Source organism: Tursiops truncatus, chromosome 16, assembly GCF_011762595.2.
Source record: "Tursiops truncatus isolate mTurTru1 chromosome 16, mTurTru1.mat.Y, whole genome shotgun sequence".
NCBI lineage: Eukaryota > Metazoa > Chordata > Mammalia > Artiodactyla > Delphinidae > Tursiops > Tursiops truncatus.
Genome location: NC_047049.1, coordinates 83,138,805 through 83,153,358, shown reverse-complemented (window position 1 = coordinate 83,153,358; position 14,554 = coordinate 83,138,805). Strand labels below are relative to the sequence as shown.

At 40.5% G+C, this 14,554-nt stretch overlaps 1 protein-coding gene across 1 annotated transcript in view; it reads right to left on the bottom strand.

Annotated features, from left to right (window-relative positions):
* Positions 1–14,554, bottom strand: part of FMN2 (formin 2) — a 316,289-nt gene that overhangs the window by 230,936 nt on the left and 70,799 nt on the right. The window lies entirely within an intron of this gene.

Here is a 14,554-nt window from a genome sequence, read left to right as displayed (position 1 = left end):
CAGCTGCTTCAGGACGCAGGCTCGCAATGTACACAAGCCCTGGGTTCTCTTCGTGACGTCTTCCTTCCTTACAGGTATATTTCCCTAAACCTTTTGATCAACATAAAAAGTAAAGCCGAGAGAATAACAAAAAACATGCTGTAACCACCATGCTGAAATTGTGACCTTGAGTGAATGGATGGAGAGGCACTGATATTTCTGTAATTTGTTTAACAAGTTAATTTAAGAACTTCATAAAATATTCTTCAGTGTCAACAGTAAAATACAATGTATAGATCATTTAGTTTAAACTTCACCTTTAGGGACAGTCACTGGCCCTAACTGAGAACTCAGTTTCCTGGGTCAGTGATATTGAATTGGAAGGGTCCCGATGCAGACCTGGCCAGCATTTCAGCCAGTCACATCTTTCAAGTATTCATACCTTGATTGACACCAGAGACTTTGCTATTTGGCCTACTGAATATTAAAAGTAGCTTTTCCAGCACTGTTGACAATAGCCAAATCATGGAAACAACCTAAATGTCCATCAACGGATGAATGGATAAAGAAGATGTGGTACATATATACAATGGAATATTACTCAGCCATAAAAAGCAACGAAATAATGCCATTTGCAGCAACAAGGACAGACCTAGAGATTATCATACTAAGTGAAGAAAGTCAGAAAGATAAAGACAAATATCATATATCACTTATATGTGGAATCTAAATCTAAATGAACTTATCTATGAAACAGAAACAGACTCATAGACAAAGAGAACACACTTGTGGTTGCCAAGGGGGAGGGGAGTGGGGGAGGGATGGATTGGGAGTTTGGGGTTGGTAGATGCAAACTATTACATTTAGAATGGATAAACAACAGGGTCCTACGGTATAGCACAGGGAACTATACTGAATATCCTGTGATAAACTATAATGGAAACTAATATAAAAAAATGTCTATATGTGTATAACTGACTCACATTGCTGTACAGCAGAGATGGGCACAACACTGTAAATCAACAATACTTTAGTTAAAAAAAAAGTAGTTTTTCATTCGCAAAATGAGTGGTTTAATTAGCGTGATATTAGAAATGAGCTCTCATTGGTAAAATAAAGGAATTCAATGAATATGGACCAGCAGAAACATCAGACATCATTCTTACAAGAACAAGGTAAGACATGGGCAAGGGGCGAGGTCAAGTCTCGATGCCCTGACGGTGCTGCATCCAGCGCTGGTCTAGGAAGCAACTCCCAGGCTATCGGCAACCACTCGGCACAGAATCCTGCCGTCCTCGTGTCCATATCACCTGAACCTTCCATGTAAGGAGCAGTCAAGCACTCGCTGACAGGGGAGCAAGAGGTATGTTTCCTAAAAGGGGAACTCTGACTTAGCGTCACCATCCTAATAGTAAACCCACTCAGCCTTGGACTTCATCTGCTCCATATAAAAGAGGCAGCACCAGCAGCTAGGGGGACAAATGTTTGCACTCAGGATTTCATCGCTCACTGAAAAACGAAGCTTGCTACAAGCACTCTGCAAATGCCAGAACAGCCTGGCCAGTCCTTCAGTCTTTCAGCCCCACCCCAGGACTGGAATACATTACAGCTCTGTGATGACAAAACCTCTCCTTCATCGTGTGGCTCCACGAGGAGAGAAGAAGCAAACACAAAGCTCTTGCATGGCTCTTTAACATCTACAGAATCAGATGTCAACTCTTTGACCTGTCATTTAAGTTTTTCTATATTCCTCCCATTCATCCTCCCAGATTCATCTCCCCGCATTTCCTAAATCAAGCTCCACTCCACTAGAAGGTCCCACTTAGCCTCCCCACCCATGGAATCTAACCGATGATTAAGTCTAGCTGGGGTATGCCCTCCCCACTCCCAAGTCACAGCTCCGACAGGACGCCGGCCACCCCTTATGTTGACAGCTACCAGCACGTGATCCAGATCAGTGACCGAACACGGTCTTGAATGTAGCTCGTCACCCCTCAACTGCCTGAACTCCTTCAGCACATGAGATGTGTACACAAGTTCTGTAAATCTCCCCAAGCACTTGAGAATATTAAGACGACTCCATAAAAGCCACTTAATGTCTACTGAATTAACGAATTTGTCAGATAAAAGGAGAAAACAAAAGAGATGGTTTGTCAACATGAGCAGCAGCTGGAGCTAGGGATCTCATTTTCTTCATCTGCTTATTAACAAGGTACCAGAAGGGTATTTCGTGTGCATCAAATGGAAAACAAAGGTATCAAGTGATCCATTATATCTAAACCTATTCACAACTATACCATATAAAGAAACATATGGAGCAGATAAAACTCCTAGGATATAATCACTGCTGTACCCCAGACAAATCTCTTAACTTTATGAGGCCTCAGTGTTCTCACCAGTAATTCAGGAAAACTGCCTGCTCTTGTCTTTTTCGCAGGACTGGAGTGAGACGGGTGCAAACACTATGTGGAAAGAGCTATGAAAACCACATGGTGTGGTTCAAGTATAAGCACCACGACTACTACTTGTTTTGATTTTTTTAATCTATGTTTCATTAGAATAATCACACATTTCCTGTATTTTAAAAAGTCCTTTTAGAGGAATTAAATATTGTCATCAAATGTACACAACACCATGTGGTTGTTGAACCAGCACGAAATCTTTGCTATATTTTGAGAATCTAGGTGAGCAAAGTGTAGTCGGCAAAGTTCCCTTGGCATTTGTGCTGATTGTCACTAAGTTTTGAATTCAATTAACAACTGCCCTGTGGCATTTCCTCAACCATCCACCCATGTCTTTTTCTCTGTTGTATTTCTGTTTAACCTTTCAGACATGTTATGTGTTATTTTCCCAAGTAGAATATGCAAGCTTCCTGCCACCAGTCACCAACCACATCCTATACCCCTTGTTTTCCGCTGGTTTTATTCTGTATACATAACAGACACAATGAGTATTAAGGAATTGGAAGAGTCAAGATCAATAAAAGTGTCTTTTAACAAATTACACCATAGTTTTATATGAGTTAAAACAGGAACACTTTTCCCTGACACTACTCCACCGCCTTAAATTCTTAAAGTCTGTTTTTATTTTTGTTGAACTGGATCATTTATTCCTATTAAAGAAAACAAATACATGCTTTCAACCTTAGGCAGATCAGAATATGTAAAATCACAACCTGAAAGTGGCATAAACAGGCCACAACCTAGTGATCCCAAAAAAGAAAACAGTTTCTTTCAGCAGATATTTCCCCATCTTTTAACTGGCCTATAAATGATGACCCCCCAAATAATTCAGAGCTGCAATTCACAAAGAGTTTATTTTAGAGGGCCCACTAGAAAATTGTAGCAACTGAAGTGAGGCGTTCTAAGAGTGCTTTGTTGAAACTGCTGTAGTCAAGATGAGGATTTGGTTGTCACCTTATGATAATACTTAGTAACGTTTCTGTTAACCGTGCCTTCGCTCTGTGCATGGGGGAGGATCTAGATTACTCCCTGAGAGGTGTGGCCACCCTTCCTATGACACTCCTAGGACGTGTCAGTGCGTGGCCATGGGCTGCCCTGCATGTGGGAACAATCCTAGTCTGGGCTCTTCACCTCCTCAGGTCTCAGCACTGCCTCAGCTCCACTGTCTGTCTTTCAAGGCCAAAAGGTGTCTATTTGAGTGGTAAATACAGTCCGTGTATCCCAGACATCCCAGCAAGTGCATTCTCCTAACAAACATCGAAAAAGTTTGACTGAGGGCAACAAAAGTAGAAAATTGCCACGAAGTACGGCACACGACCATTTCTTTACGTGCACGCTATTCATCCCTGGAGTACAGAGAAAAATCTGTGTCAGGCCAGCAGACAGCTCTCAGCCTGCACCTGGTCACACTAGCCTCAAGAACTGCTCCAGCCAGCTGAGCCTGGGCGTGACCACTAAGAACAATACAGCAGGCCCTCAGAGAGTACACGGAGGGTGTGTCCATCCCCTTCCATAGCACTCTCAGGAGAAGGGTTCTGAGGATCAAAGGTCTCATCTTGGAACTTTACAGCTTCATTTGAGGAATTAAATACCCGGATGGTACTGAGTTTATTTGTGCTTTGTTAATGCCATGGACGCGATGTGTTTTTTGTTCTGGCTATTGGAAAATCTGAAATAGGTATATGGCCCACATGCCACGTGTTTTCCAGTTCCAGAATGTATGCTTCTGATTAGCCTCATTCCTACCTCCATTTACGTTCCCCCCCGCAGCTTAGTTTTGTCTTTTTTTTTTTCTTTTCTGCACTCATGGCTGAATTTTACTATTTTACCATATCTTACTTTTCTTACTAATCATTGTAAATACTATTTGGAATAAGGTGGTGATGAACACATTATTAATGTTAGGGGATTGATGGAAAATCCATTTATCTACTTTAACTCATTTGAACATTTTATGACCGGAAGGATAAAACAGTAGATGCACTGAGAGTAGACTGAACTGTACTCACAGTATTTTGGTTTGCATTGATCATTTAATCGTTAAAAAACAACAGCAAACTATACAGATTCGTTTTGAAAAAGGGGAGATAAAAAACAATAAATAATCAATACTATACACAACAGCATCCACTGGGTGTAATATTTTCTAATCCTTCTTTTAATATATTCTACAGCTGTAATCATACTGCACATGATTTCATACTAACATAGTGTAGACTTTGTAAACTATTGCATCATTTTCAAACTGATAATTTACATTTTTGCCACAATCATGACACAGTTAATATTATACTGTAGCCATTTAATCAGCTCTTGACAGAACATGTGAATGTGACTTCCCAAAGCACCCCTGGTTCATAATTAAATAAGAAATTACAACCCTGGAAGAGGACACTGACCCTTGAACAATGTGGGTTTGAATTGAGAGGGTGCACTTACATGGGGTTATAAATACTGCCATGCTCCACGGTCTGTGTCTGATTGAAACTGCACATAGACAGGAACCACAGATATGGGGCCGGGAAGATCCCACATGCCACAGAGCAGCTGGGCCCGTGAGCCATGGCCGCTGAGCCTGTGCGTCTGGAGCCTGTCCTCCGCAACGGGAGAGGCCACAACAGTGAGAGGCCCGCGTACCGCAAAAAAAAAAAAAAGAAGACCTAAATAGACATTTCTCCAAAGAAGACATACAGATGGCCAATGGGCACATGAAAAGATGCTCCACATCACTAATCATTAGAGAAATGCAAATCAAAACTACAATGAGGTACCACCTCACACCAGTCAGAACGGCCATCATCAGAAAGTCTGCAAATAACAAATGCTGGAGAAGGTGTGGAGAAAAGGGAAACCGCCTGCACTCTTGATGGGAATGTAAGTTGTGCAGCCACTTTGGAGAACAGTATGGAGGTTCCTTAAAAAACTACAAACAGAATTATCATATGATCCTGCAATCCCACTGCTGAACATATATCCGGAGAAAACTCTAATTCAAAAAGATACATGCACTCCTATGTTCAGAACAGCACTATTTACAACAGCCAAGAAATGGAAGCAACCTAAGTGTCCATCAACAGATGAATGGATAAAGAAGATGTGGTAATATATACAATGGAATATTATTCAGCCATAAAAAGGAATGAAATAATGCTGTTTGCAGCAACATCAATGAACCTACAGATGATCATACTAAGTGAAGTAAGTCAGAAAGAGAAAGACAAATATCATATGATGTCACTTTCATATGGAATCTAAAAAATGATAAAAATGAACTTATTTACAAAACAGAAACGACTCACAGACATAGAAGGCCGACTCACAGTTACTACGCAGTGGGAGGGATAAATTAAATTTTGGGGGTAAACAGATACACACTACTGTAATACACAGTACTATATATATAGATAACCAACAAGAACATACTGTATAGCACAGGGAATCAAATTCAATATTCTGTAATAACCTGTAACGTAAAAGAATCTTAAGAAGAATATACGCATGTGTGTATATAAAACACTTTGCTGTATACTAGAAATTAACACAACACTGTAAATCAACTATACTTCAATTAAAAATTCATTAATTTTTAAGAAATTAAAATATTGATCCCTTTGGAACCAGCAATTCTACTTATAGAAGTTTTCCCTAAGGGTAAAATAAATCAGTAATGTGTAAAAAATATTTATATACTACTATATATTTATTTCAGTGTTATTTATGTTTAAAAAAGAGAGAGACATCTACGCGTGGAACAACTCCTACGGAGCACCTACTGAACGCTGGCAGAAGACCTCAGACCTCCCAAAAGGCAAGGAACCCCCCACGTACCTGGTTAGGGCAAAAGAAAAAAATAAACAGAGACAAAAGGATAGGGACGGGTCCTGCACCAGCGGGAGGGAACTGTGAAGGAGGAAAAGTGTCCACACACTAGGAAGCCCCTTCGCGGGCAGAGGCTGCGGGGGGCGGAGTGCGGGAGTTTCGGAGCCGCGGAGGAGAGCACAGCAACAGGGGTGCGGAGGGCAAAGCGGGGAGATTCCAGTGCAGAGGATTGGGGCCGACCGGCACTCACCAGCAGAGAGGCTTGTCTGTTTGCCCGACGGGGCGGGTGGGGCTGCGAGCTGCGGCTCGGGCTTTGGTCGGAGCGCAGAGAGAGGACTGGGGTTGGCGGCGTGAACACAGCCTGCAGGGGGTTAGTCCGCCACAGCTAGCCGGAAGAGAGTCCGGGGAAAAGTCTGGACCTGCCGAAGAGGCAAGAGACTTTTTCTTCCCTCTTTGTTTCCTGGTGCACGAGGAGAGGGGATTAAGAACGCTGCTTAAGAGAGCTCCAGAGACGGGCGCGAGCCGCGGCTAAAAGTGCGGAGCCCAGAGACAGACATGAGACGCTAAGGCCGCTGCTGCCGCCACCAAGAAGCCTGTGTGCGAACACAGGTCACTATCCACACCCCCTTCCGGGGAGCCTGTAGAGCCCGCCACTGCCAGGGTCCCGGGATCCAGGCACAACTCCCCCGGGAGAACGCACGGCGCGCCTCAGGCTAGCAACGACAAGCCGTCCTCTGCCGCTGCAGGCCCGCCCCGCACTCCGAGACCCTCCCTACCCCCCCGGCCTGAGTGAGCCAGAGCCTCCGAATCAGCGGCTCCTTTAACCCCGTCCTGTCTGAGCAAAGAACAGACGCCCTCCGGCAACCTACACGCACAGGCGGGGCCAAATCCAAAGCTGAGCCCCTGGGAGCTGTGTGAACAAAGAAGAGAAAGGGAAATCTCTCCCAGCAGCCTCAGAAGCAGCGGATTAAAGCTCCACAATCAACTTGATGTACCCTGCATCTCAGGAATACATGAATAGACAACGAATCATCCCAAATTAAGGAGCGGTGTGGATAAAAGGCTCTTGGTGCTGCAGCCAGGAGTTAGTGCTGTGCCTCTGAGGTGGGAGAGCCAACTTCAGGACACTGGTCCACAAGAGGCCTCCCAGCTGCACATAATATCAAACGGCGAAAATCTCCCAGAGATCTCCATCTCAACGCCAGCACCCAGCTTCACTCAACAACCAGCAAGCTACAGTGTTGGACATCCTATGCCAAACAACTAGCAAGACAGGAACACAACCCCACCCATTAGCAGAGAGGCTGCCCAAAATCATAATAAGTCTACAGACACCCCAAAACACACTGCCAGACGTGGACCTGCCCACCAGAAAGACAAGATCCAGCCTCATCCACCAGAACACAGGCACTAGTACCCTCCACCAGGAAGCCTACACAACCCACTGAACCAACCTTAGCCACTGGGGACAGACACAAAAAACAACAGGAACTACGAACCTTCAGCCTGCAAAAAGGAGACCCCAAACACAGTAAGATAAGCAAAATGAAAAGACAGAAAAACACACAGCAGATGAAGGAGCAAGATAAAAACCCACCAGACCTAACAAATGAAGAGGAAATTGGCAGGCTACCTGAAAAAGAATTCAGAATAATGATAGTAAAGATGATCCAAAATCTTGGAAATAGAATAGACAAAATGCAAGAATCAGTTAACAAGGACCGAGAAGAACTAAAGATGAAACAAACAACAATGAACAACAAAATAAATGAAATTAAAAATACTCTAGATGGGATCAATAGCAGAATAACTGAGGCAGAAGAATGGATAAGTGACCTGGAAGATAAACTAGTGGAAATAACTAATGCAGAGCAGAATAAAGAAAAAAGAATGAAAAGAACTGAGGACAGTCTCAGAGACCTCTGGGACAACATTCAATGCACCAACATTCGAATTATAGGGGTTCCAGAAGAAGAAGAGAGAAAGAAAGGGACTGAGAAAATATTTGAAGAGATTATAGTTGAAAACTTCCCTAATATGGGAAAGGAAATAGTTAATCAAGTCCAGGAAGCACAGAGAGTCCCATACAGGATAAATCCAAGGAGAAATACGCCAAGACACATATTAATCAAACTGTCAAAAATTAAATACAAAGAAAGCATATTAAAAGCAGCAAGGGAAAAACAACAAATAACACACAAGGGAATCCCCATAAGGTTAACAGCTGATCTTTCAGCAGAAACTCTGCAAGCCAGAAGGGAGTGGCAGGACATATTGAAAGTGATGAAGGAGAAAAACCTGCAACCAAGATTACTCTACCCAGCAAGGATCTCATTCAGATTTCATGGAGAAATTAAAACCTTTACAGACAAGCAAAAGCTGAGAGAGTTCAGCACCACCAAACCAGCTCTACAACAACTGCTAAAGGAACTTCTCTAGGCAAGAAACACAAAAGAAGGAAAAGACCTACAATAACGAACCCAAAACAATTAAGAAAATGGGAATGGGAACATACATATCGATAATTACCTTAAATGTAAATGCTCCCACCAAAAGACACAGATTGGCTGAATGGATACAAAAACAAGACGCATATATTTGCTGTCTACAAGAGACCCACTTCAGACCTAGAGACACATACAGACTGAAAGTAAGGGGATGGAAAAAGGTATTTCATGCAAATGGAAACCAAAAGAAACCTGGAGTAGCAATTCTCATATCAGACAAAATAGACTTTAAAATAAAGACTATTAGAAGAGACAGAGAAGAACACAACATAATGATCAAGGGATCGATCCCAGAAGAAGATATAACAATTGTAAATATTTATGCACCCAACATAGGAGCACCTCAATACATAAGGCAAATACTAACAGCCATAAAAGGGGAAATCAACAGTAACACATTCATAGTAGGGGATTTTAACACCCCACTTTCACCAATGGACAGATCATCCAAAATGAAAATAAATAAGGAAAGCACAAGCTTCAAATGATACATTAAACAAGATGGACTTCATTGATATTTATAGGACAATCCATCCAAAAACAACAGAATGCACATTTTTCTCAAGTGCTCATGGAACATTCCCCAGGATAGATCATATCTTGGGTCACAAATCAAGCCTTGGTAAATTTAAGAAAATTGAAATTGTACCAAGTATCTTTTCCGACCACAACGCTATGAGACTAGATATCAATTACAGGAAAACATCTGTAAGAAATACAAACACATGGAGGCTAAACAATACACTACTTAATAACGAAGTGATCACTGAAGAAATCAAAGAGGAAATCAAAAAATACCTAGAAACAAATGACAATGGAGACACGACGACTCAAAATCTATGGGATGCAGCAAAAGCAGTTCTAAGAGGGAAGTTTATAGCAATACAATCCTACCTTAAGAAACAGGAAACATCTCGAATAAACAACCTAACCTTGCACCTAAAGCAATTAGAGAAAGAAGAACAAAAAAACCCCCAAAGTTAGCAGAAGGAAAGAAATAATAAAAATCAGATCAGAAATAAATGAAAAAGAAATGAAGGAAATGATAGCAAAGATCAATAGAACTAAAAGCTGGTTCTTTGAAAGGATAAACAAAATTGATAAACCATTAGCCAGACTCATCAAGAAAAAAAGGGAGAAGACTGAAATCAATAGAATTAGAAATGAAAAAGCAGAAACAACAACTGACACTGCAGAAATACAAAAGATCATGAGAGATTACTACAAGCAACTCTATGCCAATAAAATGGACAACCTGGAAGAAATGGACAAATTCTTAGAAAGGCACAACCTGCCAAGACTGAATCAGGAAGAAATAGAAAATATGAACAGACCAATCACAAGCACTGAAATTGAAACTGTGATTAAAAATCTTCCAACAAGCAAAAGCCCAGGACCAGATGGCTTCACAGGCGAATTCTATCAAACATTTAGAGAAGAGCTATCACCTATCCTTCTCAAACTCTTCCAAAATATAGCAGAGGGAGGAACACTCCCCAACTCATTCTATGAGGCCACCATCACCCTGATACCAAAACCAGACAAGGATGTCACAAAGAAAGAAAACTACAGGCCAATATTACTGATGAACTTAGATGCAAAAATCCTCAACAAAATACTAGCAAACAGAATCCAACAGCACATTAAACGGATCATACACCATGATCAAGTGGGGTTTATTCCAGGAACGCAAGGATTCTTCAATATACGCAAATCAATCAACGTGATACACCATATTAACAAATTGAAGGAGAAAAACCATATGATCATCTCAATAGATGCAGAGAAAGCTTTTGACAAAATTCAACACCCATTTATGATAAAAACCCTGCAGAAAGTAGGCATAGAGGGAACTTTCCTCAATATAATAAAGGCCATATATGACAAACCACAGCCAACATCGTCCTCAATGGTGAAAAACTGAAAGCATTTCCACTAAGATCAGGAAGAAGACAAGGTTGCCCCCTCTCACCACTCTTATTCAACATAGTTTTGGAAGTTTTAGCCACAGCAATCAGAGAATAAAAGGAAATAAAAGGAATCCAAATCGGAAAAGAAGAAGTAAAGCTGTCACTATTTGCAGATGACATGATACTATACATAGAGAATCCTAAAGATGCTACCAGAAAACTACGAGAGCTAATCAATGAATTTTGTAAAGTAGCAGGATACAAAATTAATGCACAGAAATCTCTGGCATTCCTATACACTAAGGATGAAAAATCTGAAAGTGAAATCAAGAAAACACTCCCATTTACCATTGCAACAAAAAGAATAAAATATCTAGGAATAAACCTACCTAAGAAGACAAAAGACCTGTATGCAGAAAATTATAAGACACTGATGAAAGAAATTAAAGATGATACAGATAGATGGAGAGATATACCATGTTCTTGGATTGGAAGAATCAACATTGTGAAAATGACTCTACTACCCAAAGCAATCTACAGATTCAATGCAATCCCTATCAAACTACCACTGGCATTTTTCACAGAACTAGAACAAAAAATTTCACAATTTGTATGGAAACACAGAAGACCCCAAATAGCTAAAGCAATCTTGAGAATGAAAAATGGAGCTGGAGGAATCAGGCTTCCTGACTTCAGACTATACTACAAAGCTACAGTAATCAAGACAGTATGGTACTGGCACAAAAACAGTAATATAGATCAATGGAACAGGATAGAAACCCCAGAGATAAACCCACGCACATATGGTCACCTTATCTTTGATAAAAGAGGCAGGAATGTACAGTGGAGAAAGGACAGCCTCTTCAATAAGTGGTGCTGGGAAAACTGGACAGCTACATTTAAAAGTATGAGATTAGATCACTCCCTAACACCATACACAAAAATAAGCTCAAAATGGATTAAAGACCTAAATGTAAGGCCAGAAACTATCAAACTCTTAGAGGAAAACATAGGCAGGACACTCTATGACATAAATCACAGCAAGGTCCTTTTTGACCCACCTCCTAGAGAAATGGAAATAAAAACAAAAATAAACAAATGGGACCTAATGAAACTTCAAAGCTTTTGTGCAGCAAAGGAAACCATAAACAAGACCAAAAGACAACCCTCAGAATGGGAGAAAATATTTGCAAATCAAGCAACTGACAAAGGATTAATCTCCAAAATTTATAAGCAGTTCATGCAGCTTAGTAACAAAAAAACAAACAATCCAATCCAAAAATGGGCAGAAGACCTAAATAGACATTTCTCCAAAGAAGATATACAGACTGCGAACAAACACATGAAAGAATGCTCAACATCACTAATCATTAGAGAAATGCAAATCAAAACTACAATGAGATATCATCTCACACCAGTCAGAATGGCCATCATCAAAAAATCTAGAAACAAACAAACAAAAAAAATCTAGAAACAATAAATGCTGGAGAGGGTGTGGAGAAAAGGGAACCCTCTTACACTGTTGGTGGGAATGTAAACTGATACAGCCACTGTGGAGAACAGTATGGAGGTTCCTTAAAAAACTACAAATAGAACTACCATATGACCCAGCAATCCCACTACTGGGCATATACCCTGAGAAAACCATAATTCAAAAAGAGTCATGTACCACAATGTTCATTGTAGCTCTATTTACAATAGCCCGGAGATGGAAACAACCTAAGTGTCCATCATCGGATGAATGGATAAAGAAGATGTGGCACATATATACAATGGAATATTACTCAGCCATAAAAAGAAACGAAATTGAGCTATTTGTAATGAGGTGGATAGACCTAGAGTCTGTCATACAGAGTGAAGTAAGTCAGAAAGAGAGAGACAAATACCGTATGCTAACACATATATATGGAGTTTAAGAAAAAGAAAAATGTCATGAAAAACCTAGGGGTGAAACAAGAATAAAGACACAGACTTACTAGAGAATGGACTTGAGCATAAGGGGAGGAGGAAGGGTAAACTGTGACAAAGCGAGAGAGAGGCATGGACATATATACACTACCAAACGCAAGGTAGATAGCTAGTGGGAGGCAGCCACATAGCACAGGGAGATCAGCTCGGTGCTTTGTGACCGCCTGGAGGGGTGCAATAGGGAGGGTGGGAGCGAGGGAGACGCAAGCGGGAAGAGATATGGGAATGTATGTATATATATAACTGATTCATTTTGTTGTGAAGTTGAAACTAACATACCATTGTAAAGCAATTATACTCCAATAAAGATGTTAAAAAAAAATGAATCAGAGGAGATATGGGGATAGATATATATGTATAGCTGATTCACTTTGTTATAAAGCAGAAACTAACACATCATTGTAAAGCAATTATACTCCAATAAAGATGTTTAAAAAAAATGAATCAAAGACTTAAACATTATACCTGAAACCATAAAACTCCTAGAAGAAAACATAGGGAGGAAGCTCCTCAATATTGGTCTTGGCAATGATTCTATAGATATGACACCAAAAGCACAAACAGGGCTTCCCTGGTGGTGCAGTGGTTGAGAGTCCGCCTGCCGATGCAGGGGACACGGGTTCGTGCCCCGGTCCAGGAGGATCCCACATGCCGCAGAGCGGCTGGGCCAGTGAGCCATGGCCGCTGAGCCTGCGCATCCAGAGCCTGTGCTCCGCAACGGGAGAGGCCACAACAGTGAGAGGCCCGCGTACAGCAAAAAAAAAAAAAGTACAAACAAAAGATGAAAAAAATTCAACCAGTGGGACTACAGATACAATCAACAAAATGAAAAGGCAACATACAGAATGGGAGAAAAATTTTGCAAATCATCTATCAGATAAGGGGTTAATATCCAAAATTTATAAAGAACTCATACAACTTAATAAAAAAAAAAATCCAATTTTTTAAATGGGCACAAGAGCTAAATACACGTTTTCCCAAAGAAGACATCCAAATGGCCAAAGGTACATGAGAAGGTGTTCAACATCACTAATCATAAGGGAAATGCAACTCAAAACCACAATGAGATAACACCTCACACCTGTAGGAATGGTGATCATAAAGACCAACAAGAGAGAAGTGATAGGTATCATATGATATTTGTCTTTCTCTGTCTGACTAACTTCACTCAGTATGACAATCTCTAGGCCCATCCATGTTGCTGCAAATGGCATTATTTCATTCTTTTTTATGGCTCAGTAATATTCAATTGTATATATGTACCACATCTCCTTTATCCATTCCTCTGTTGATGGACACATTTACAAAACAGAAATAGAGTCACAGATGTAAAAAACAAACTTATGGTTACCAGGGGGAAAGGGGGGGAGGGATACATAGGGAGACTGGGATTGACATATACAAACTACTATATATAAAAATAGATAACTAATACGGACCTACTGTATAGAACAGGGAACCCTAGTCAATACTCTGTAATAACCTATATGGGAAAAATCTAAAAGAGTAGATATATATATGTATAACTGATTCACTTCACTGTACAGCAGATACTAACACAACACTGTAAATCAACTATACTCCAATAAAATTTTTTTTAATTAAAAACTTTAAAAAACATTAAAGAAGAGATAAGTGTTGGAGACTCTGTGGAGAAAAGGGAACCCTCCTGCACTGCTGGTGGGAATGTAAATTGGTACAGCCACTATGGAGAACAGTATGGAGATTCCTCAAAAAAAAAAAAAAATTTAAAATAGAGCTACCATATGATCCAGCAATTCCACTTTTGGATATTTATTAGAAGAAAGTGAAAACACTGATTCAAAAAGATATATGTACTCCCATATTCACTGCAGCATTTTTTATCACAGTCAAGATATGGAAACAACCTAAATGTCCATCAACAGAT